We start from the raw sequence: 24,562 nt of genomic DNA on the forward strand, positions 1-24,562 counted from the left end.
ACAGCCCCAGAACATAAAGTTTAAAGAAGCAGTACAAAATGCTCAGAAGGAAGGAGAAATGTCATTCTGTTTCCCAGTTATTTTTAGAGCAGATGAATTGGATAATGATGAAGAAGTAGCTCCCACATGGAAGCCTCTTCCCTACAAAGTGTTAAAAGATATTAAAACAGCTTGTGCTTCATATGGTCCTGCTCTCCATACACTTTAAATTTGGTGGAGACTTGAGGTGGGGATTTGGATAACCCCCTTTGATTGGATTCAGACCTTGAGATACTCCCTTTCTGGAGGGGACTACCTTTTTTGGAAATCAGAATTTGATGAATTGGCAAAACAGAAGGCACCCATTAATAAGAAACAGGGCATTAGAGTTACCAAAGAAATGTTACTTGGAATAGATGAATGGGAATTACATGCTGATCAGATTAATTTACCTACAGAAGCTTTAATTCAATGTATGAAGTGTGCCTTAAAGGCATGGAAAAGAATCCCAGTAACTAAGAAACTGTCCACAGGTCTGGCTGAGATTAGACAAGGATCAGAGGAAAGATACTCATATTTTATAGAAAGATTAAATCAGGAGGTAAAAAAATATACAAATAATGAATATTCAACTCAGATAATAGTCAAAAAGTTTGCCTATGACAAAGCCAATAAGGTGTGTCAGAGCATGCTTCAAAATATTAAAAAATCTGGGACTATTAATGACTATGTGAAAGCTTGTGAGAACTTTACTCCAGCATATATGCAGGGTATAGCCATCATGGCATCCCTGAAAGGAAAATCATATTCTGAAATAATTAAGGGATCAAAGGCTATAAAAAGCTCTTGTTCCAATGCCCCTAACTCTTTGTGTCCCAGATGTGAGAAAGGTTACCACTGAAAGAAAAATTGTAATTCCAAATTCCATCGAAATGGTTACAGATTACCTGATAAGAGATTTCAGGGAAGATGGAAAGGAGGCCAACCACCAGCCCCAGCAGTGACCAAATTTAATCCAAGAATTCATCCTAGCTTAGCCAGTTCCTTGCTAGAGTTAACCAATTTTCTGAATAATAAACATTCTTTTTTCTCCAGATTTCTTTAGCTATGTAAAATGTGATTTATTGATCTTTGGATAGGATGTCTTATATTTGTTAGAGTATGCATGAAATACCCGGGAAATGTGTCCTTGATCAGTCTGTGTGTCTATATGTTGCGTGTATGTGTCTATGATCAGTGTGAATTTTAAGTTTTATTGTTTTGTTTGTCTGTGACCACAATGGAATTTTGAATAAAATAAATCTCTCTCTTTCTCATTCATTCCATAGGAATGGGAAAGACAGACAGAGGGGTTTTTAAAATTCAGAAAAATAACATCTCTAATGGATTTCTGAGTGTTTTAAACTCTAAGAGAATTTAATTGACTAAAAGAAATCATATTCTCTGCTCTCATTAAGGCAAGAAGCAACAAGATAATTTGTCTACATTTCATCTTCCATTTCTTACTGGCCATAAGAAAGGGAACAAAGAAATCATAGGACAATAAAGGGGACAGATTTGATCCCACCACCAAATTCTATCAACAGGTTAAATACTGAGATGTATATTTAAACAAAACTTCCAAGGATTCTAAATGCAATCTAAGAAAAAAACTTATTCAGACAGAAAAGAAATGATTCTGAATTATGTACTGAAGTACAGAAGTGCAATTTAAAACTTTCTTAGCTAATCAGAACCATCAATTCACCTAAATGCTTAAATGAGAGTGGTAAAAACTTTTTGGACTGCCACAAGTTTAATATTCCATTAATCACACTGATGTTAGTGAAAATCTTAACTTATAAATTATTAAAACAATATTATTGGCTTATATTTCATAATTAGACCCCTTTAAACAGAGAATGGTTCATGAGAAAATTTTAAGCAAAAATTGAATTTTGGAAAGTCAAAAAACAGCTCTTTTTCTCAAAACTCACAGCCCTTTATCTAAATTCATTAGGATACATGTTTGCTAAGAATTTGAATAGATACTGATGGTATAGTAAAAATCTATTGATTAATAGTTAGAAAATGGAATTTCAGTTAATTTTACATGTGCACAAAAATTTATATTGGAAAAGTTATCTATTAAGACTTGCAGTGTGTAAAATATGGATTTTGTTATAATTATCTGGGATCTCTTGATCTAATTGAGATGGTAAATTGATGTACAGAGAGCAATAAGATGACCCTTCTCCCTTATAACAGTTGCCCAGGCAGGATCCTTCAGGTCTAAGAAGTATATCCCTTCAGGACCCACCTGGGGTTAGTTGATATGTTGATTTGGGCTCTTTAGCTAGGATAATGCCTTGTATTCTGACTGCGATTTCTCCCTTCCCAAAACAAGATTTGACACTGCTTTAAGAAGGTACTTTAAACTTTATATTAAACAAGAAGGGATAATGGTAAAGGACAGTGGTATAGGTGACCCTATTCTATTGGTTACTAATGAAATCTCAACTGCTGGCAGATGAAGAATCAATGTAGCTTCCCTCTGGTTCAGCCTGGCCAGGACTAAACCAGAGTAGGTAAACTGCTGGGATATCTTTGGCTTCTTCTTCAATAGATCTTCAGCCTTACAGTTGAGTTATGTCCACCCTTTCCACCCTCTTCTTCATCTCCTGCCCACTTCCCGGATCCCTCCCGGGCCCTGGGAAACCTAGATATCTAGATGATGAAACTCCTAATATCTAGGGGCAGTAGACACCAAGGTGGTGGTCAGGTACAGGTTGAAACGGTATCTCAAGTACAGGAAGAGCTTGCAGAGAGATGTTGCACCCTCTACTCCAAGACCAGGATCCACCAATCTCCAGCCTCAGCACAGGTCAAAAACCCAGAATCTCTCCAGGATTCTCAACTGCCCATCCTCCTGCCTTTTGCATGACTTCCCTGGGAACATTCCATCCAACTGACTTATTTGTCAATCAAAGGTGATCTTCAAGCTCCCAGAGATTCAATATAACAATTTAAATAATCAGATTTGCCAAAAATGCTTATCAAATTGCATTTAAGGATTGCAAATCATATAAGGATATTAGTTCATGATTTAAAAGAAATATTTATTCAGGTATGTAGATTTGTCCTAAGGTATAGAGAGAGGCCATAGTACAAGTTTTATTCTTCTTTAAGCAGAGGTCTGAAAGAATAACTGGTATATGTAGGAAACATTGTTAAGAAGTTTTATTCAGGGACAATTTGGATGTAGTGAAGTTTAAATTAATATTCATTTGGAAGTGATAAATCATCAAGGTTTTAAAATAATCATGCAAATTTTATAAATGCAGTAACTAAAGAGTTAAAGCAATAAGGGCTGTAGCCAGACCAAAAGCAGCTACAGCCTTGGACATGTTTCAAAAATAATTTAACCCCTTCTATACATAGGAGGGAGAGTCCCTGACAATAATTATTTTCAGAAACAGTTTTTACTAACTCAAACTCAGTAAAGTGAAACAATTAATAAGAAGCTAACTTACAGAAATCTGACTCAACTTAAGAAGTTATCTCTGTTTCAAATAATATTAGAAAATATGCAAAAAAAATTAATGTAGCAACTTAAATTTATGCTTTAAGTTACTAGATCGTAGTCAGATTATGTCTTCTATGTTCACTATTTCACTAGTCTTTAAAGGTTAATTGAATAGATTATATTCTCATAATATTTGTGATTTGTAGTAATGCATTCAAATCCAGAATATAAAATTATAACAAAATGCATAACCCTCATAATAATTTGATATCATTGTTAATATGTACTTGATTGTGATGGCTTTAATATTATTATAATGTCTTTTCTGAAATAGAACTATTATTTGCAAATGTAAGAATATTCCAAAGTACCTAGTTGAAAATTTTGAAGTTTTAAATCAATATCCTATGAAGAGTAATTTTATATCAAGACCAAAGCATGTAAATCTTACAAGTACAATAATTTAAATAGTCATAGAAAAAAATGCTAATGAGGAAAAAATATTTTTCGTTACTTCTAAAAACTTAGAACTTCTAACAAACTTACTAACCTCTTCCTTACAGTAAATTTAGAAACTAAATGGGTAATTAGCAGCCTCATTGAATTTTGATGTGATGTAGACAATAATGTTTGCAAGCAAAGCTAATATAAATATTGGGTTTTAATAAAATTGTTATTGAATGTTATCAAAACATGTACCTTACTTTGTGAAAACTGAAAGCATATGTTTAAATGTAAATTATGTGTAAAAGATATTTGTTAAAAATTGATCATGCCTATTTACAATAGTATATGTATTTTTTTACTGTTGTACTATTTGTACTATTTACTATAGTACTAAATGTACTATTTACAATAATATATTATTTGTATTATGAATTATGTATTATGAATTAAAGACTACCACAATGAGCTAAGTGAATAACCAGCCCCTGCCCCTGTCTTAACCCTCTCTAATCAAGATAACATTAATGAAAACTTAATTCCAATCAAAGTTGTTAACTTTTTTTCTGTATCATTGGAAAGAATTACCAGATAGTTTATACATTGAGAATTTGTTGAAAAGAAAATTTGTTTATCATATTTTGTAACATTACAATTTTTGATTGTGTATGTAAATCTTGGAAACCTTTCAAATGCTATTGGTAATAATTACTGTTTAAGGTAAAAGTCATTGGATTTGCAACTGATATTACTCATTTGTGGATTATTGATTTGGATTCAAAAGAAAGTTATCACTGATAAATAATTCCTGACTCTTACCTCAAGTCAAACAATGTTATACTCCTTTCCCTACTTTTGCCATATTCAAAGCAAAGTGACCTAATAATTGAAGCCCCAGAAATTTGAATGTATATAGTAAGCAAACATGTTCCACTCTTTACTTAAGAAACTGTACCCACCCCAAGTGATGTTTCAATGAAAGTTAGTTTGAATCTCTTGTACATTAATTTATTTGTATAATTTCTAAATATTAACTGGAATAACTAATTATAGATACAAAGAAACAAACAATACCCCAGATTTATAATATGGGGGTTGAGGTTTTGTTTTATTCATACTGGAAATGGATCTAATTTTTGGGTAAAAGACATTTCACTAAATCTAAACTATATATATAATTTTGAATTTTAAAACATTTTTTACTTAAAAAACATTGTATTTTCTCCTGAATTTTAAATTTTCTTATTCCTTTTCCTCTTATTTCTTTTATAGAATAATTTACTTTTTCCCCCTTTTCTCATTTTTTGTACTTAAAGTACATATTATCAATGTTAATCCTTTTGATTTTACAGTAATATAAGTTTAATATTAAAGCATACCCACAAAGCTTTAGTCTATGGAAACCTGCCATGAATTGGTAAATATTATGGGACTATAATTAATGATCCTGTCTGATTCCAGGAGAAGGGAACAAAAGAGCCACAAGGTTAAGGAGACCACCAAGTCCAATGGGATTGGTAAGAAACTACACAGTGCCTAGTACCACAAGGTCAAAAAAGACTACCAATCCAGGAAGTATTGACAAAACTTTCTCATGCCAATACTGAAGGACTTAAACTTAGTGATTGGGGTAAGGGGTTGCAGCTTTTCTAACATATGTTAGAGTCTGGAGTTCCTTGAGCTTCATCCTAGTTAAGTACCAAAGATTGGCCATCATCCTGTCTCAAGTGCAGGCAAATCAAACCAGGGAAAGACAGTTCCCTTTCTGACAAAAAATTTGTTCCTTTTCTTTCTCTTATAAGTGTGGTGACTTTCTGTAGTCTTGGCTTCTGAATGGGTAATTACACAATGGCTTAAATCATTGGGCCTTGATTCAAGGACCTGCTAAAGTTTATTTTTCCCTAAATTTTTGCACATAATACTTTGATATTTTACATTTCATACACAAGTTATTTTTTCCCTCTCTTTTGTTTGGATTTTTAATTTTTTAAAATTTCTTTTGACAATTGATTCACACAACCCAAAAACTCAGCTACGTATTCTTAGCTGATCTGGAGGTTAGCCTTAACCCTCTTCAGGGGAGAATATATGTTTTATAATCTATAATATAAAGTTTAAATTCTTTTGAGAGTAATTTCAGGATAAGAAATTTGCCATCTCCCAAGAATTCAGACAACAAACCTGTTTGGAGAAGACGCCATGAAGATGCCTACAGAAACCTACACTGGATCAAGAAGATCCAAAATGAACTTTGGGGTGCAGTTGATTGAACTATGGGGAATTGAATGCATCTGTTTTGAATGTATACTCTTATGCCAAAGGGGACTGCCCCCTAATTGGCTTTTTGTCAATGCACCTAGCAATCATTGGACCATTGGTTTTGTCCCCTTTTCTTTTTATTCCCAAATTTGTGTAACTTAAAAGTAAGTTGTGTCTTCCCTTGGCCCTCATAAGAGAAATTCACACAGCCCAACAGGTGGATGCCCTTTTCAATTTCAAAGAAAATGGGGAATATGTGGGAGGCCAATAAGAGAAACAGAGTCTTAAATAAATGAAAATCTGAGATTCCTCTTCTGACCCCTTTTATGATCTATACCTTGTCTTTTTGAAAAACATTATAGCCTCTAGGAAAACGTTAAGTTCTTAGTAAACCAGCACTTAATGAGTTAACAGCCTTTTTTCACTCCATAAAGTAAAGTTGCATCTGTGGGTATATCTCTCTAACTGCTCCAGGCATCCCAAGCTCGGGCAAAATAACTTAGATAAAGTGAGGCTCATTTTTAACCTTCAGACTTTTTCTCATCCAGCATTATCTTCATAAGAATATTTTTTTGTAAAACTATAACTTTATTGTGCTTTAATATGACATAATTTGTGTTTCTGTGCAAATGCAAATTTTCAGGGAGGTTCTTTTGTGTGAAATAAGTCTTGAAGTATATATAATAAACTCCATGCCCCTAGAGACAGAGCACCAGCATGAGCTGAAGAAAAGATCTTCCATATCCTTTATTCCTTATCAACTAAATTGTCTTTATCAGATTATCTGGAGATAATAGATAGATCTTGAGTGTCATTGATTCTTTTCTGGGATATGTTTCTGGTGCCCTTCTCTAGTATGGATCACAAATATTCTATTTTTTCTTTGACCCACTGAATTTTATTCCTGGAAATATTATGTCCTCTTTTATACAGCTCCTCTATTAAATGAACTCTCTTGTTCTCAAATATCTCCTGTTGGTGACATGCATAGGAGGTCGTCCACAAAATGTACCATTTTGCTGCCAGTGAAAGAAATGGATTCTAGATCTTTTCTCAGTATTTTACAGAATATGCTTGCACTGTTTATGAATCCCTGAGGCACACAGGACCATAAAATGGATTTTTCCTCCCATGTGATTGCAAATAGCTTTTGACTGTCCTTGTGGATTGACACAGAGAAGTAGCCACTTGCCAAGTCCAAGACAGTGAACCACATGGCATTTGATGGAATTTCTGCAATTATCTGAGATGGGCTTGGAACTATTGCATGAATGTTTTCCACATAGCTATTAATTGCTCTTAGATCTATTGAAGGCTGCAATCAACCTTCTAAATCTGAGCCATTCTTGATTCTCCCTCTCTCTCACCTCCTCTAGCCAATTGATTGCCTGATGTTTCTACCTCCACACCATCTCTCAGATTCATCCCCTTCCCTTCACTCACATCCAGAATCAACATTGCTGTTTAAGCTCTCATTCCTTCGTACCTGGGTCATTGTGACACCTCTGCATGGGACTCCCTGCCTCCAGCCTTTCTCTTTTCCAGGTCAGACTCTACATTGTAGCTGTCAAATCAATTTTCTTAAAACACAAGTTAATGATGTAACTCTTCTGATTGAGAAGTTTCAAAGGCAACTCAGTGGCATAGTGGATGGAGTACCAGACCTGGAGATGGGAGATCCTGGTTTCAAATGAAGCCTCAGAAACTTCCTAGCTGGGTGATCCTGGGCAAGTCACTTAACCTCCATTGTCTACCCCTTGTGATTCTTCTGCCTTGGAACTGATACACAATATTGAGTCTAAGACAGAAGATAAGGATTTAAAAAAACAATGTAAGCTCCCTGAAGGGAGGAACTAATTCATTTCTGTCTCTGTATCTTCAGCATCCAGCCCTGTGTCTGGTACCTAAAAGCTACTTTATAAGTGCTTGCTGAAGTCTAGGGATGAAATAGAATTCAGCACTCTGTTCAAAGCCCAAGGGCTACAAAAGGAAGATAATCCCTGCTAACCAGAAGCACACATTCTAGTGGAGATGGACTTTTTTTATTTCAAGGGTTTCAGCTGTGAGGCAGAAAGAAAGGGTCCAGGACTCTTAGAATGCAAAGAAAAGCAGATGTTACAACATCTGGCTTATGGTCATTTCCATTGATAAGATCATATCCAGGTACTGAACCATCTGAAGACGCCAAATGAATTGAGTTAGCTCATGTTTGAATGAATGGATTAAGGAAAAAGAATCATACATTGTCACCACTCTGGTCTAGGCCCCCAACACCTCATGCCTAGACCATTGCAGCAGCTGCCTGGGTGGTCCTCTTGCCCCTCTCTCTCCCCACTCAATACTATCCTCCACTCAGTTTCCAAGTTGATTTTTCTAAAGCAGGGGTCCAATTACATCACTTCCTATTCAATAAATTCCAGGGGCGCACTCTCTCTTCCAGAATCAAATACGAAATCGTATTTGTTTTTTTAAATCCTTACCTTCAGTCGTGAAATCAATACTGAGTATAAGTTCAGTAAGGGCCAGGGCAATGGGTGTTGAGTGGTTTGCCCACGGTCAAACAGATAGGAAGTATTTGAGGTCATATTTGAACCCAGGACCTCCCATCCCCAGGCCTGGCTCTGTCCACTGAGCCCCCAACTGCCCCTGTAAGATCCTTCTTGAATACAAATATTCCTGACTCTGAAGACAGCTCTATCCATTATAACACACATGTCTTTCTTGAGCATAAAATTAGTTTACCAGCCTCATGTATTTTGTAGCATTTCCCAATTCTTTTCTATTTAAACAATCAATTCTTTCATTTCTTTGAGAACCTGAATTGTCTCTTTGGAGAACTTTATTTATGGACAAGATAAAAGATCTTTACAAAATGAATATGAATTGAATTTCCAGGATGTATTAATATCAGAGTAGATAACATTTGGTTTAAAAGAAACTTGGCATTTGATATTTATTTATCTAGTCCAGAGAAGTGGGTTGTTTTTTGGGGGAAGGCATGTTAAACAGGAAGTAGGAGGCAGCTGGATATCTCAGTGGAGTGAGAGCCAGACCTAGAGATGGGAGGTCCTGGGTTCAAATATGGCCTCACACACTTCCTAGCTGTGTGATCCTGGGCAAGTCACTTCACCCCCATTGCCTAGCCCTTACTTCTCTTCTGCCTTAGAACGAATATACAGCATTGATTCTAAGATGGAAGGTAAGGGTTTTAAAAAACAGGAAGTAAAGGTCTGCCATGGTCTCTGATGACTTACAGAATTGTGACTATCTTTTCAGGTGAAAAATATAGTCGGGGGGGGGGGGGCTTACCCGTTTACCAGGGTGAAGTATTGAATAATGAGGAGAAACACATCATTTACCTTTCAGAAAACTGCAATTCAATTGTGTGGATTTAAAAAATAAAATAAAACAAGCCAATAAATTGGGGGAAAGAATGTAAGAATGTTGAGGGCAGGGACAGTTGCCCTATTGTCTTCATATCCTCAGTCTTTAGCCCCATGCCTGGAACTTAGCTGACACTTGATAAATGATGAATTATGAGCATTCTACAGTGAGTGGAGAAGGGGAGAGGAGACAGGAACAGCAAAAAGTGAGTACAAAGTAAATCCAAACTAATTCTGCCCAACTGGGTTGTGAGTAAGACGGACAGAATCAGAAAATTGCTCAGAATCTCCCCAGTCAGAAGGTGCAACTGAGCTGCAAGCCAGAGAATCACCCACTTAGAGGTGAAAAAGAACTTAAAGATTACAGTCAAATCCCCACATTTTATTTTTATTTTATTAATTTATTTTTATTTTTAAATTTTCTCCATGATTCCATGATTCATGTTGTCTGCTTCCCCTCATCCCAACCCCCTCCAGGAGTTGACAAGCAATTCCATTGGGTTATACATAAACAAACAAATAAATAAAACTATAAATATAAATATATAATCACTCAAACTCATTTCCTTATTCTTCATTTTCTTAAACCCTTACCTTCCACCTTAGAATCATTTCTGTGTATTGGTTCCAAGGTAAAAAGAGTAGTAAGGGTTAGGCAATGGGGGTAAGTGACTTGCCCAGGGTCATACACCTAGGAAGTATCTGAGGCCAGATTTGAACCCAGGGCCTCCTACCTCTAGGCCTGGTTCTCAATCCACTGAGCTACCCATATGCCCCATTCTTCATTTTTGTAAAAGAGCAAGCCTTTAAAACCAAAACTCTAAATCATGTACCCATATAAACAACTGATAAATCATGTTTTCTTCTGGATTTCTCCTCCTACAGTTCATTCGCTAGGTATGGATAACATCCTTTCTCATAAGTCCCTCAGAATTTTCTTGTAACCACCTCACTTAATAGAGGAGGAAACAGAGTCATAGAGAGGAGACTTGCCTAGAGCTAGAGAAATAGTAAGTGGCAGGTAGGTGGAGTAGTGGGTATAGAGCCTGGCCTGGAGTCAGGAAGACCTAAGTTCAAATCTGGCCTCAGACACTTCTAGCTGTGGAACCTTGGGCAAGACCCTTTACCTTGTTAGCCTTAGTTCCTCATCTGTCAAATGAGCTGGAGAGGGAAATGGTGGACCACTCTGGTACTTTTGCCAAGAAAACTCCAAATGGAGCCATGAAGAGTCAGACACAACTGAAATGATTGACCAACAAATAAAGTTAGACACTATCTGAACAGCCATGAGCTTTTCTTAACTTTTCATTTGGGCTGATGTCTCGTGCTTTTGTATCACCTTCTTTCATCCCTCCATCCCGATCCATTGAACCAACCCTTTTCACCAAAAAGTTTTTCAATATTTTTAAATGGGAGAAAAATCAGTTCAGCGAAACTAATGAACACATTTAATGAGTCTGACAGTCCATGCACTCAGTCAGCAGCCACCTACTCTGTGTCAGTCATTATGCCAAATGTGAAGGATTCCCATTCAAAGGACAGGCTGAGGACGCTCCCAGGGAGCTTCCATTCTGACTTGACAGACAAGTATTTCATATATTCAAAGATATACAGAATTAACATAGAAGGGATTAACATGTTAGGTAAAGATGGTATCTCATGTTGGGCCTCAGTTTCCTCAATTGTAAAAAGAGACTGTTGGCTCAATGACCCTTGAGGTCCCTCCCAGCTCTAAGACTTTGATCCTGGGATCCCACCAATCCCTGGTTCTCCATCTCTCCAATTATGGGAGAGGGATATGTTGTCTCATTCAACCAACAATCTTGGTCATTAGCAACTTTTTAAAGATGAAAAAAGAATGAGAATTGCTTGTAATAATAACCCATTCTATTGATCATAAGGGTTCACAATATTCTATGAAGATGGTAGAGAAAGAATTCATATTTTCATTCTGCAAATGAAGAAACTGTGGCTTAAGAGGAAATGTGACTTGCCCAAGGTCACTCAGCTGACTTTCAAAGCCAGATCCTAACCTCCGTCTTGGGGTCCAGGCTGTGCCCACAGCACCATACTCCCTACTAGACTTGGTGATGGCAAAGGAGAGAGAAAAAGAGGGACCTCAAGCTCTATATTTACAATGAGAGAACCCCAGAATCTGTCCATACCAAAGACATAGGGCACCAGGACTTCTTTGGGGTTTTCTAGGATTCCAACCTTCTTGATACAAGAGAATGAACAGGTAGGGCATCTCATGGACATGGACTTTAGTGAGGAGTCATGGGAAGGGAACCTTTCTAGCCTGGATTCATGAAGAAACTGTTCTTACATGGTTAGGGCTCAGCAGGAGCACTCCCCCAGCCCCAACTCCGTTTGTGGAAACCAGAGGGAAGGACGTGGGAAAGTATAAGCCTGGAGGGATGAGGAGAACAGAAGGGAAGCTGTGGTGAGCCCTTCCCAAGGACTGAAGGGCAGGGCTTTCTCTAGAATCAGAGGACAAGAACTTGATAGGGAAAAGGATTGGATGACATTCATGGTTTCCCACTCCCTAAACCACAGCAAGTTTCCTACTTACTGCCCACAGGCTCCTTCCCTTGGCACAGGCAGGCCTATGTGAGACCACAAGCCATGTCCAAAGGGATGGTAAAAGTAGAGGGTTTCTAAAGAGACTCTATCCTCTTTATCTAAGTATCTTTAACAGTGTATCTAAGACACTTTATCAGTGTATCTAACCTCTTCCACCACTCCCTAGTACCTTCCTACCCCACCACACACACACATTTGGTGTTCAGTTACACTCTCCTTTGGAAGTGTCTGAAACGAGAGGCCCCATCTCACAAGCCCAAGTGTTTTCACTGGATGCCCCCCCATGTCTAGAATTTTCTCCCTCCTCATCTTCACCTCCTAGTGTCCCTGGCTTCCTTTGAGTCTCAGTTAAATCCCCACCTTCTGACAGAAACCTTTCCTAATCCCCCTTAATGCTATTCTTCCCAATAAGGCACTCCTGGTGGAACTGTAAATTGATACAACCTTTCTAGAGAGTAACATGGATCTGTACCCAAAGGGCCATACAACCATGCACACTGGATCTGTATTCCAAAGAGATCAGAGAAATGGGGAAAGAAACTACTTGTAGAAAAAAAAGGTTTTTAACACCTCTTTTTGTGGCAGCCAAGAATTGGAAACTGAGGGGACATCTGTCAACTGGGGAACAGCTGAACTAGCTCTCATATATAGAAAACTTTTGCCACAAGAAATAATGACCAAGATGAATTCAGAAAAACCTAGAAAGATTGATATGAACTGATGCAAAGCAAAATGATCAGAACAAGAAGAACAGTGTACACAGTACAGCAATATTATGTGATGATCTGATATGAGGGACTAAACTATTATCAGGAAAACAAAGTTCCAAGAGAACCCCAACGGACTCATGATTAAAGAGAGAGATGAGAGAGCAACTGATATTTTGGTAATATAGGCAATGCCTGCTTGAGATGTCAAACCCATAATGGAGCCAAATAGCAAGATGAATTAGGTGGATGCCCATGGAGGTAAACTTGATGTTGTTTTGCAAACTTTAAAGTGCTATGAAAATGTCTGTAATTGTTTTTATCTTCATTGGTAAAGGTACTCAAATGAAGATGGCCACAGGATTAGGCAACCCAAGGCAAAACAAGTGTCCAGAGGTCTCAGGACTGCAATGTCTTCCTCTCAAGAATCAGCTATCAACAACCACATGGACAAATACAAATCAAGGAAAGTTACACCCACTAAATTGGCAAAGCTGACAAAAGTGGCAAACAGGAACTGCTGGAGAGGATGTGAGAGAACAGTCACACTTAATGGCCCATTGGTAGACCAGTGAATTGAGACAAAGTCTTAGGGAGTAACTGGAGACTTTACCTACAAAGTACTAAACCATTATACCACTATTAGGCATATATCCCTAAAGAGATCAGTGACAGAGAGAAAAGACTCATGTGTAAATATATATGTATAAAATGTAAATAATAATAATATTATCATATAATATGTGGCATTGTAATTATTATAGCAACATATAATATATATATATGATTGTTATAAATATAAACTTTATAATTATGTGTTCACATCTTTACATCTATATATTTGTAGAGAACTGGAAACTAAGGAGACCATCAACTGGGGAACAACTGAATAAATAAAGTATATAAATGGAATGGACTATAAGAAAAAAGGCAGCTAGGTGGTTCAGTGGACAGAAGGCTCAGGAAAACTCATCTCCCTGAGTTCGAATCTGGCCTCAGACACTTACTAGGTGTGTGACCCTGGAAAAGTCCCTTTCTTGCTAGTTTCCTCATTCATAAAATGAGTAGAACCACTCAAGTATCTCTGCCAAGAAAACCTCAAGTTGAGGTGGGGGAGGGCAGGTCACAAAGAGTTGGAAAGGACTGAAAATTGAAGAGCAACCACAAAAATAAGAAAAGAGACAGATTCAGGCAAACCTGGAAAGACTTGTTATAAACTGATTCTGATTGAAGTGAGCAATGTACAAGATGACTCCAATATTGTGGAGAAGTCTTTCTTATGACCTGGTACTTGTTCATGGCTGGGCTGATGCTGCTTCACCCTCTTGACTGGATTCAGTAGGCAGAGAAAGGACATCTGTTCTATGAGACTGAATTTATGGGTTGGGGTTTTGCCATTCCATCACACAACTGAGAGGCTGAAGAGGGAGAAGCTGGACTCCAACTGGAAAGGGATTTCCCTCCCCTTAGAATATTGAAAATAAATGTGTGGGATGCTTGTGACAAGTGTGTCAATTGCTTTGGAATTTTACTAAACTTTTATCTAATTTAATTAAGTTTTATTCAACTCTGACCTTGATTTGGGGTCAGGGACTAAAATATTGGGCTAGATCCAGAAAGGAAAGGACATGATCAGCAGCTTGGGATGAAACCATATGCCTGACCCAACATTTTTGACTCATCTATACAGATAACAAGCCTGAGAAGTTTATCATCCATGTTTCTGAGAGGGGTTCAAGCTGCATCACAGAATTCCATGGTGCCCCCCAGAACTCCAAGGGAGGGGGAAGTTAAGGGCAGTTGGAGTCCTGGTATAAAAAGCCAGGTCACCCCTCTTGCAAGGGTCTTGACTCTTGGCTCTTGGCACACACACTCGGTGTAGCTCCAGGGGCTGAGGCATTCAGTCTCTGACAGCCAGGGGCTGCTTTACTTTGATAGTTAACCTCAAGATATACCTTCAAGTAAGATCACTGTCTAACTTCAGTTCAGCTGTTTAGGTTTAGAAGGAAGATTATTTAGGGGCTTATTTAGGAGTTCAGCCATTCAATATACATTCCCACCCCTCACCCCCGGGGGAATGTGTTGCTAGCCTGTATTTAGCCATTTCAGTTCATTTACCTTCCCCTCTTTCTGAAGACTCAACCAGGGATTGCTTGTGCAGTCCCAAAGCATCAGCACTGTCTGTCATATAATAACAAGGCAGAGAGGCCATGTCTCTTGGGAGGTACTAGCTTCAAGTTGTGAGGGCAGGAGTGGCTGTAATAGGTATAGGCTATAAAAAATTTTAAAGCAGATTTGTGTAAGCATGTTAGGGAAAGCCTTTGCTGGAAGTCATGGACATTCTCAATGGAATGCAGGGGTAGGGAGGAGAGTGCTGGACAACTGACAGGCTTCTGAGCTGTGAGGGGTTCAGAGCAGAAGTGCAATCTGCAGTCCCTTTTTGACCTCGGATCTTGGAGAGTGGTGAAGTTTGAAAAGACAGAAGACATAAATCCTGCAAGTCAACTCTGAGTAGGGAAGTGGCCTGTAATCTGGTGGACAGTTTGCAGACATCTCTCCCTACTAGTTACTTTGGATCATTGGCTGTGGAGGAGTTGGATCCTGGTATCCTGAAAACATCTCTGGAACAGTTGTGAGACCCCAAATTCAAGCCCTCTTCCTCAGGTCCTTAGCCAAGCTGTCAAAACCTGGCAGAAGCCAGGTTGGCTAAGGAACTTACCCCTTTGACTCCAGTCCTGGGTCGTTAGTCATAGTTTCACCGAATCCCCTTTCCTATCCCTTCATATTATAATTAAATTGTTTCCCTGTGTGTTTTCTAGTACTTTAAAGTCCTCATTGTGTGTATTTAATACTCTGAAGTTATTCCAGGCTGGGTGGGGCAGGGTGAAAGTCAGGCTTAACTGCCATTTCTGTCAACGGTCATTCCCCTTATAATTAAACCTGGTTCCCTGGCTTGTAAAGTCTTACCCATTGTCCCTTCCTGTCTCCTATACATCCCACTGAGCCCACAAATAATATTTAAGTTAATTCCCCTGGTTTTCCCCATAATAGTTTGGCACCCTCAGCTGGTTGAGTAACAGGGGGACAGGAAGTTGTCTCTTGGACATACAGAGCTAGACTGGAAGTCAGAGGATTCTGAACATTCTGTGGAGGCGTACAGCCATTGACTGTGGGCTGAAAGTTCCCAGCCAGTGGTAAGCTACTCAGAACTGCTTACTCCCCACACCAGGTTATTGATAAAATCTCTGTGTGAAGCCAATATACTATCAAGGCCAGAATAGTCCTAGAGAAAGAGTTTTTTTTCCCATTTTTTTTTTGCTTTTTGTTATTTGTGTTGTCCTGTTTAATTGTAAACTGGTATTGTTGTTGGAGTATTGTTGTATTTGTGTTAGTTATTGTTATTAGTCATTCATTGTGGCTAATAATACTACTGTAATTTTGTATAACTGGTTGTTTTTGTCAATGTTTGGGACAATGATATTGGAAGACTGTTGGGGTTATGGCAAGGCATATTATTCATTCCCTACCTGTGGTTTAAGATCATACCCAGGTATTGTAGAGGTATATTGGATTTTGAATTAGCCCATCCTATTCTTAACATCACTATTCTAGATATTATAGCACATACACCCATTATTGTTTTAACTGGCTATATCATATATAAAATAAGATGGATATTTTTTCATGTTATTTACTGTTGCAAGATTGTGGTGACCTGGTGTTTTAGAGATTCAGAGATGAAACAGTTGTTAAAGATAATGCAAGATTGTTAAAGTTGTCAAAGATAATGCATAATTTGGAGCTATATATGTAAGCTGGCGGTGCTTATTGTCGAGCTCCTGGTCATGATAATGATAATGGTAATGTAGCTATACTTTGTAATGATGGAAATACTGGCAAAAAGTGTTAGCTCTAAACTATCTAAGGCTGATTTGGAACAACAGGCAATGAATAAGGGTGAAAAACCGGTTTATCTTTTTCACCTACATGACCTTCTATTAGTGAGAGATAATGGGATTTTTTCATGTAAGGCAACACACTGGATTTAGAATGGAGGATGTGGAGAAATTGAAAAGGAAAATCCCTAATTTCTATGATGATGCTGGCAAATTTATCAAGATCTTTTATTAAGGCCCGGACTTTGAGGACTGTTGGAATGTTTTAGGAGAGATCTTGTCCAACCATGATAGGAATAAGTTTTTAGAAGAGACCAGAAATACTGAGGGGATGACACCTTGGCTGTTAGCCTGGAAGGAGCTGGATCTCAATTGAGTTCCAATTTATAGGATGCTAAAATAGACAAGAAAGTCACTGATAAAGGTAATGGAAAAGAATTTAAGACGCCCTAACTCTTGGTCCAAATTTGAAAATATTAGGCAGACTAATCAGGAGACCCCAGCGTCATTTTTTGACCGCATTATCAAAGCAGCCAAGATGTACCTAGGTATGAATGTTCTAGAGGATACCACTGTTGAACACATTAAGCGTATATTTGTGAGGAATGCTGTTGCCCAGGTGAGGAAGTTTTTTAATGACAACTACCCAGATTGGGAACTTCTGAGCCTGGATGAACTGAAGCAAAAGGCCACATATGTTTTTGCTCAAGAGAAGGACAGAGGGAATGATGAGAAGGATGTACTGATTGAGAGCCTCAGGAAACAGCTTAGAGAGGCAAATAGTAGGGCAAATGAGAAAGAAATCAGTGAAATAAAAGCAGCGGCAGCATTGAAGGCACCAGAGAAGGAAAATAGTGCTAATAATTATAAGACTAATGGTAATGTAAATACAAGATATTAAAGGCAGAAATCATGTTATGTTTGTGGCTGAATTGGACATTTTTGCCAGAGAATGTAGGTTTAGGAGAATATCATATAGGCAAAGGTACAATAAAAATAATAATGGATTGAATCAGTTTAATAATAATTATGGATATAGGGGAAACAATTGGAATAATGGATTTAATCATGGAAATGGCCAGCAAAATGTGTTCCAATGCCAAAATGCATGCTGCCAAGGTGTTCAAGTTCCTAATTTGGCAATGATACAGAATTACATAAAAGCTGGTGAGCAACCAAAATATAGTCACATTGTCCAGGGGAATGTCAATCATGGTGACATGAATGGAGGGACAGCTTCATTATGAAGGTGTGCCCGAAAATCAGAAGTAATTGATCAAGGTAATGGGACTAAAGTGAATGTTGATGAAATTGCATGTGTTTAAGATAATAATAATGTAATTGTGGATAATGGAAATGGTGCACTTGGTGTTAATATTGATTTAATTGGTGATAATAAGAATTTAATTAATAATGGTGATGAGTTGATCAGTGTTAATTTAAATGAAATCAATGATAGTTTAATCAATGTGAATGATAATTTGAAGAGAATTAATGATAATTTGAATGGTGTTAATGTAAAATTATCTGAGTTAACTACTGATAATGATCTAAATAGTACTTTAACCAATGTTAATTGTAATTTACCCACTGGTAGTAGTAATTTAACTAGTGTTGGTAATAATTTGATTAAAATTGATGATGGTTTATATGTTGATAATAATTTGATTCGTGTTGTAAATAATTGTGATAAAAAGAAAATAGTGTTGTAAATGGTATTAGAAGTTCTAATAATTGTGGAATTAAGAAGAATAATGGATATTGTGATTTGATTAAGGATAATTTGATTGTAAATAAGAGCAATGATACCAGAATAGAGGTGAAAAGGACCAAAGGTGTAAAATCCTGGGAAAATTCTATAATTTGAGACATTGTTAACTTGGGTGGACAGGAAATAGCTGAGCTATGTTCTGATGTTACTGTTTTAGCTCCTGTGTTGGAAACTTTCCAACCTCCCAATAGTACTGAACTATACATGTCTGTAACTATTGGAGATCAGATTTACGATCTTCTCATCAATATGGGAACAAGTAAGTCAGTTTTTCAAAGTTTTCCTGAGAATTGTAGAGCTATTGGTACAATGGATGTTGTTGGTGCTACGGGCATAACTCAGAAAGTAGCTAAATTGCAACCGAAAATGGTAACCCTAGGACCTCTTTCAGTAGAACATGCATTTTTGTGTGTTCCAGAATTCCAATGAATCTTTTGGGAAGGGATTTGTTGTGTAAATTAAGGGCTACTATCCAATGTACTGAATCTGGTGATATTTCTTTGCATCTCCCAGAGGAATCTTTGAAGGGCTTTCCATTGCTTTTCTTAGATTCCAGCAGTACAGAGGATGACTTAGGTACTATCTATCCAATACCTGAGGATATACCTAAGAATTTGTGGTCAAGATCATCCACAGATGTTGAGTTGCTAAAATCAGCTACTCCAGTTAGGGTGAGGACAAAGGAAGAACTAGTTCTTTGTGTGCCTCAGTATCCCTTGACTAAGGAGGCAATAGATGGTATACGCCCAATAATTGAGTCCCTAATCCAACAAGGGATAATAATACCATGCTTTCCTGAGTACAATACACTGATTTTGCCTATAAAGAAGCCAAAACCCGATGAAAATGGCCAACCTGTTTACCTATTTATTCAAGATCTAAGAGCAGTAAATGATTATGTCATCAAAACACATCCATTTGTTCCAAGTCTAGCTGCTATAATTTCTTCCATTACAAGTCAGGCTAGATATTTCATCATGGCAGATTTATGTTCTACATTTTTCTCAATACCAATTCATGAGGATTCTCAAAAGATCTTTGCTTTCACTTGGGAGAAGATTCAGTGGACATGGACTCGTCTCCCACAGGGGTATACTGACTCACCTAGCCAGTTCTCTCAAATTCTAAATCAAGATCTAAAAATGATTAAATTTAAAGAGAGTAAATTGGTGCATTTTGTGGATGATATTCTTTTGACATCCCCAAATGCAAAGGTGTGCCTTAGGGATAGCAAGATTCTTTTGATTGAATTATATAAACGAGGACATAAAATCTCCAAGGTAAAATTACAATTTGTTTTACCTTGGGTGCAATATCTTGGATTTGTGTTGTCAGAGGGTTACAGAAGTATTACACAAAAGAGAATAGCTGACATACAGAAATTGAGTGCACCTAAAACTAAAAAACAACTTAGGGCTATTTTTGGAACTACTGGTTTCTGTAAACAGTTGTAAGAAAATATAAGTGAGGTAATGGGGTCACCAGGGATATTATAAATTAACTAAGGGGTTTGTGGGAACACACTCTGGGATTTAAGAGAGACTAAAACTGAACATTGAAGTCTTGTACAGCTAAGCCACTCCCAACTGAAAATAACAGCCAACTGTCACTCTGGCCAGAGGCCTTAAATTCAACTGACAAGGTAACAGGATGAAACTGGGTTTATTTAGGAACAACTAAAGGAGGGATAGGAATGTCTACTCTTAAACCTTAACACCTAATAACAAAACCCATGGGGACAGGGAAGGACTTATTCTACTACACTAATCTAAATAATCTAAACTAACAGGGTCCAAGGAGCTATAAATGGAGTCTCTGGGTTTCTGCCTCAAACCTGGAACCTGCCAGGCTTGAGTATAGCTAGGGCTTTGTGGCTTTGGGATTCTCACTGCAATCCACTGATGATCTCTGGATTCCAGGAGCTAAAGTTGATCTCAGGTACCAGGTTGTGAGGGTTTTGCTTGAAGCACTGTCCACCAGGTTTCAAACTTCTCCTTCTTCCTTTGGCACTGTAGATTCTTGTCCTTTTGCTAGATGCCATACTCAGGATCCCAGGGGAAAACAGGAAGCTGGGTGTCCTTTGCTCTGAGGTCTCCCAGGCTGGCAACAGTTTTGCCCACCACTAATGGAGTCCACACTCAGGGCACAGACACACTTCCTCCTCCTTCATTCCAACCTGGAATTCCCAGCTCCAGCTCCTTCCTGCTAGATATAACTTAATTCCTAATAACTAGCTAATCTAATCTTACTCATAACACAGTGAATTCCTGGATATAGTGAGATCACTAAGTGTTTAACAGATCTGACCAGGAATACAGAACCAGAACCTCTGAAACTAAAGCCTGAACATTGCTTAGGCTTAGATAAGCTGAAAGAAGCCATTCTATCTGCACCTGCGTTAGGAATCCCAGACTATGAGAAACCTTTTCAGCTGTTTGTCAACAAAACAAAAGGTATAGCTTTTGGTGTGTTGACACAGACTTTAGGACAAAGTTATCGTCCAATTGGATATTATAGCTGTCAATTAGATCCAATAGCTGTGGGGACAGTACCCTCTCTAAGGAGGGTAGCAGCAGCAGCTGTGTTAGTCCAGAAGTCAGCTTATCTAGTTTTGGGATGTCCTTTAATGGTCTATTGTTCACATCAGATAGAAGCACTAATGAGGAAGTTTTGTACTCAAGCATATTCAGACCAACGAATATCTAAGTATGAAATTATTCTTTTAGGTAGTAAGAACATCCAGTTGAAGATATGTAGCATACTTAATCCAGCTACTCTTCTTCCTGATTTGCCTAAGAACAGTGAGCCATTGCATGAATGAGGTAGTAGATCTTGTGTATATGCCTAGGATGGATTTAAAAGACACTCCACTCGAGAATCCAGACTTGGTGATATTCACAGATGGTTCATCATATTTATGTAATGGAATCAGATGTACTGGTGTTGCAGTTGTCACAGAATTTGAGACACTGTGGTATGGCTCATTACCTAGTAATCTTAGTGCTCAGAGTGCTGAATTAGTGGCATCAAAGCAAGCCTGTCTTCTAGCTGAAGGTAAAAGTGTGAATATTTACACGGACTCTTGATATGCATTTTCTGTTTGCCATGCAACAGGAATGATCTGGAAATAACAAGGTTTTATTACTGCATCAGGAAAACCAATAGCTCATGCAGGAATAACAACTGAGTTGTTAGAAGCAATCCAAAAGCCAAAAAAGCTGGCAGTAATTCATTGTCGGAGTCATACTCGTGGTAGAGATTCAGTCTCTAAAGGAAATCACAGAGCTGATATCACTGTGAAGTATGCAGCCCAGAATGCTCCAATTTATGTAATGAATTTAACATCTATTGATTCTGATGACCTAGAGAAAGCTTATGTAGACTCAGATATCCAGAAATGGAAGGATAAATTTGGAGCTAGGAAAGAACATTATAGAGATCCTGCTCTATAACCAGAAACTTATCTGAGTGGACTAGGGTGGTCGTTGGATGTAAAGAACGAAACAGATTGGAAGCACGGCTTGTTAGCTCAAAGTGCTCCAAGGTACAATGGAGTCACCAGTTTATTATATAGAAAGTTAAAGATCCCTTTCCCCCAAAAGCCCAAGAAAGTTTCCCACAATTACAGAGAGCAGTATTTTTACTATAGTCAAAACAAAAGCCTTAGAAGGCTCCAGGTGTAGATAAAACCTATGCTAAACTATCAACTATATGTGTTATCATTAAGTGAAGTCTGGGACATTTTGTTAGGCCAGAAAGCCCCTGAATTTCTGAGCCTTGATGGTATTAAACAATATTTTTGATCCTCATTATTTTACTTTAATTCTGGGCAAAATGCCCCTGCTGAGGGTTAGACCTTGGCTGTACCAGGCAGCTGCATTCTTGGTCAAAGGGAAACTGTGTTAACCCTCCTCCTGCTGGATTACTGAGAGCCCAAAGCTTTTTCAATAAGACTATATTGCTTTTTAAAGAAATGTGTGAATTATGAAAGGAATCAAAAGAGGAATCTCAGATTCTTATCTTAGATCTCCCATTCCAGTCTCAACCCTGATAGAGAGAAAAGTCAATACACGGCTCTGATGGTCTGTATTGATCTTTTGATGGGGTCCAGATAAAAATATCTACTTGAGATTCTAAATTCTCTTAACAGTTTCCAACATAATCACCCTTTTCTTCAAATTAACATGATTTATTACACAGGAAAACTTTGAATAATGAAAGAAGTTATAAGTTGGTTATAATCATCAGTTATAGCTGGATCCGATAGGATTTACAAATCAAGTTGTTTGTTTATGGCTCTCTACAGAACATGGGATATGGATTACTGATACAGGAAGACCATTGTTACCAAAAGATTTGTATACCTATTTGTGTCAAGCCATCCACACAAAAGGTTATTTTGGTACACAAGCTGTTGTGGATTCCATCAAGAGACAATGGATTGCTCCTGGAATAAGTACTGTTGCAAATAAGATCTGTAATAGTTGTTCAGTCTGCCAAAAGTTCAATCAAAGTGCACTCAGAAAGAAAGGTTTGAGTGGTAGGCCTTTAGCATATTGTCCATTTGAGAGTTTACAAATTGATTATATCTGTATGCCTAAAGCTGGAAGATACAAGTATTGTCTTGTGATAGTTGATAGACTAACTAAATGGCCTACAGCTTTTCCATCAAATAGCAACACGGCTAGTTTTGTGGTGAAAGTGTTACTCAAGGAAATTGTGCCTAAATTTGGTGTACCTTTAACCATAGATTCAGATAAGGGATCTCATTTCACTCAGGATATCCTTAGAAGAGTCTATGAAAATCTAGGAATAAAACCTAAATATCATGTTCCTTATCACCCACAGAGTTCAGGTCAAGTGGAGCATATGAATAGGCAACTCAAGTCTATGGCTGTGAAACTCTGTGCTGAAACTCATCTCAAATGGCCAGATATTCTTTCCATAGCTTTGTTTTACCTACGTACGAGGCCAAGAGTGGATTGCATATATCATCGTATGAGATGCTCTTTGGACATGCTCCACTATAAGCAAAAACTTGTAAGATGATTTATGCATCACTCTTAGGAGGTGATTACCAAATTCCTTCATATTTACGTGCTTTACAGCAGAGGCTAAGAGAATTACAAGATATGGGAGTATTAATTCAGTCTGGTCCATTGGATTATTCTCTTCATAATTTTCAACCAGGTGATATGGTCTCTGTGAAAAATTTTGCCAAAACATTGGCAACAGAACAAAATTGGGTAGGTCCTTTTACAGTTGTATTAGTTTCACCATCTTCTGTAAAAGTATTAGGTAGAGATTCATGGTATCATTGTTCTCATATTAAATTAGCAAACGGTATAGATACTAAAAATGTAGAAATTGTTAATGATGAAGAAGAAGAAGAAGAAGAAATTGTGTAATTTTAGATCTTCAGTTGATGAGAGTCTGCAGTCAGAAAGTTCAGTAAGGAGAGGACCATTCCAGTGGAAGAAGATGTTCGGATGGAAGAGGACATGGATGGATGAAGAGGATTCAGGATTTATGGACTTTGTATTAAGACTGATGAACTTATGAATTGAACTGATAAAAACTTTATTTTCAAGGATTTTCTTAAAGAAGAGGATTAATCATGGACAATTTCGATTAAATGCTTTCAAAGTATTTTGGATAATGTAAATAGTATCACTACATACTCATATGCATCCAACATTGCACATAAAACTATCAAGAACTTCGATGCAGAACAGAAGAGGGAAAACAGAGAGAAGAGAAGATTTCCTTGAGAAATGGAATATCATAAGAAAGGAGATCTGAAGGAGATCTGGAGTTTTGGTAGGTATCATACATCCCTCAGTAACATATTGCAACACAATATAGCAAAGAAACAATATAACGAATCAGATACATATGACACAAACAGGTTAGGATACATTGTGTTCCTTATGGAATGAAACAATGTATAAATACTAAGAAAATTAGAATTAGCTATAGGATAAGTAGGTACTAACAAAAGATAGTTAGTTACTAACAAAGATTGGCTAGTTATT

Source organism: Gracilinanus agilis, chromosome 4 (genome assembly GCF_016433145.1).
Source record: "Gracilinanus agilis isolate LMUSP501 chromosome 4, AgileGrace, whole genome shotgun sequence".
NCBI classification, from domain to species: domain Eukaryota; kingdom Metazoa; phylum Chordata; class Mammalia; order Didelphimorphia; family Didelphidae; genus Gracilinanus; species Gracilinanus agilis.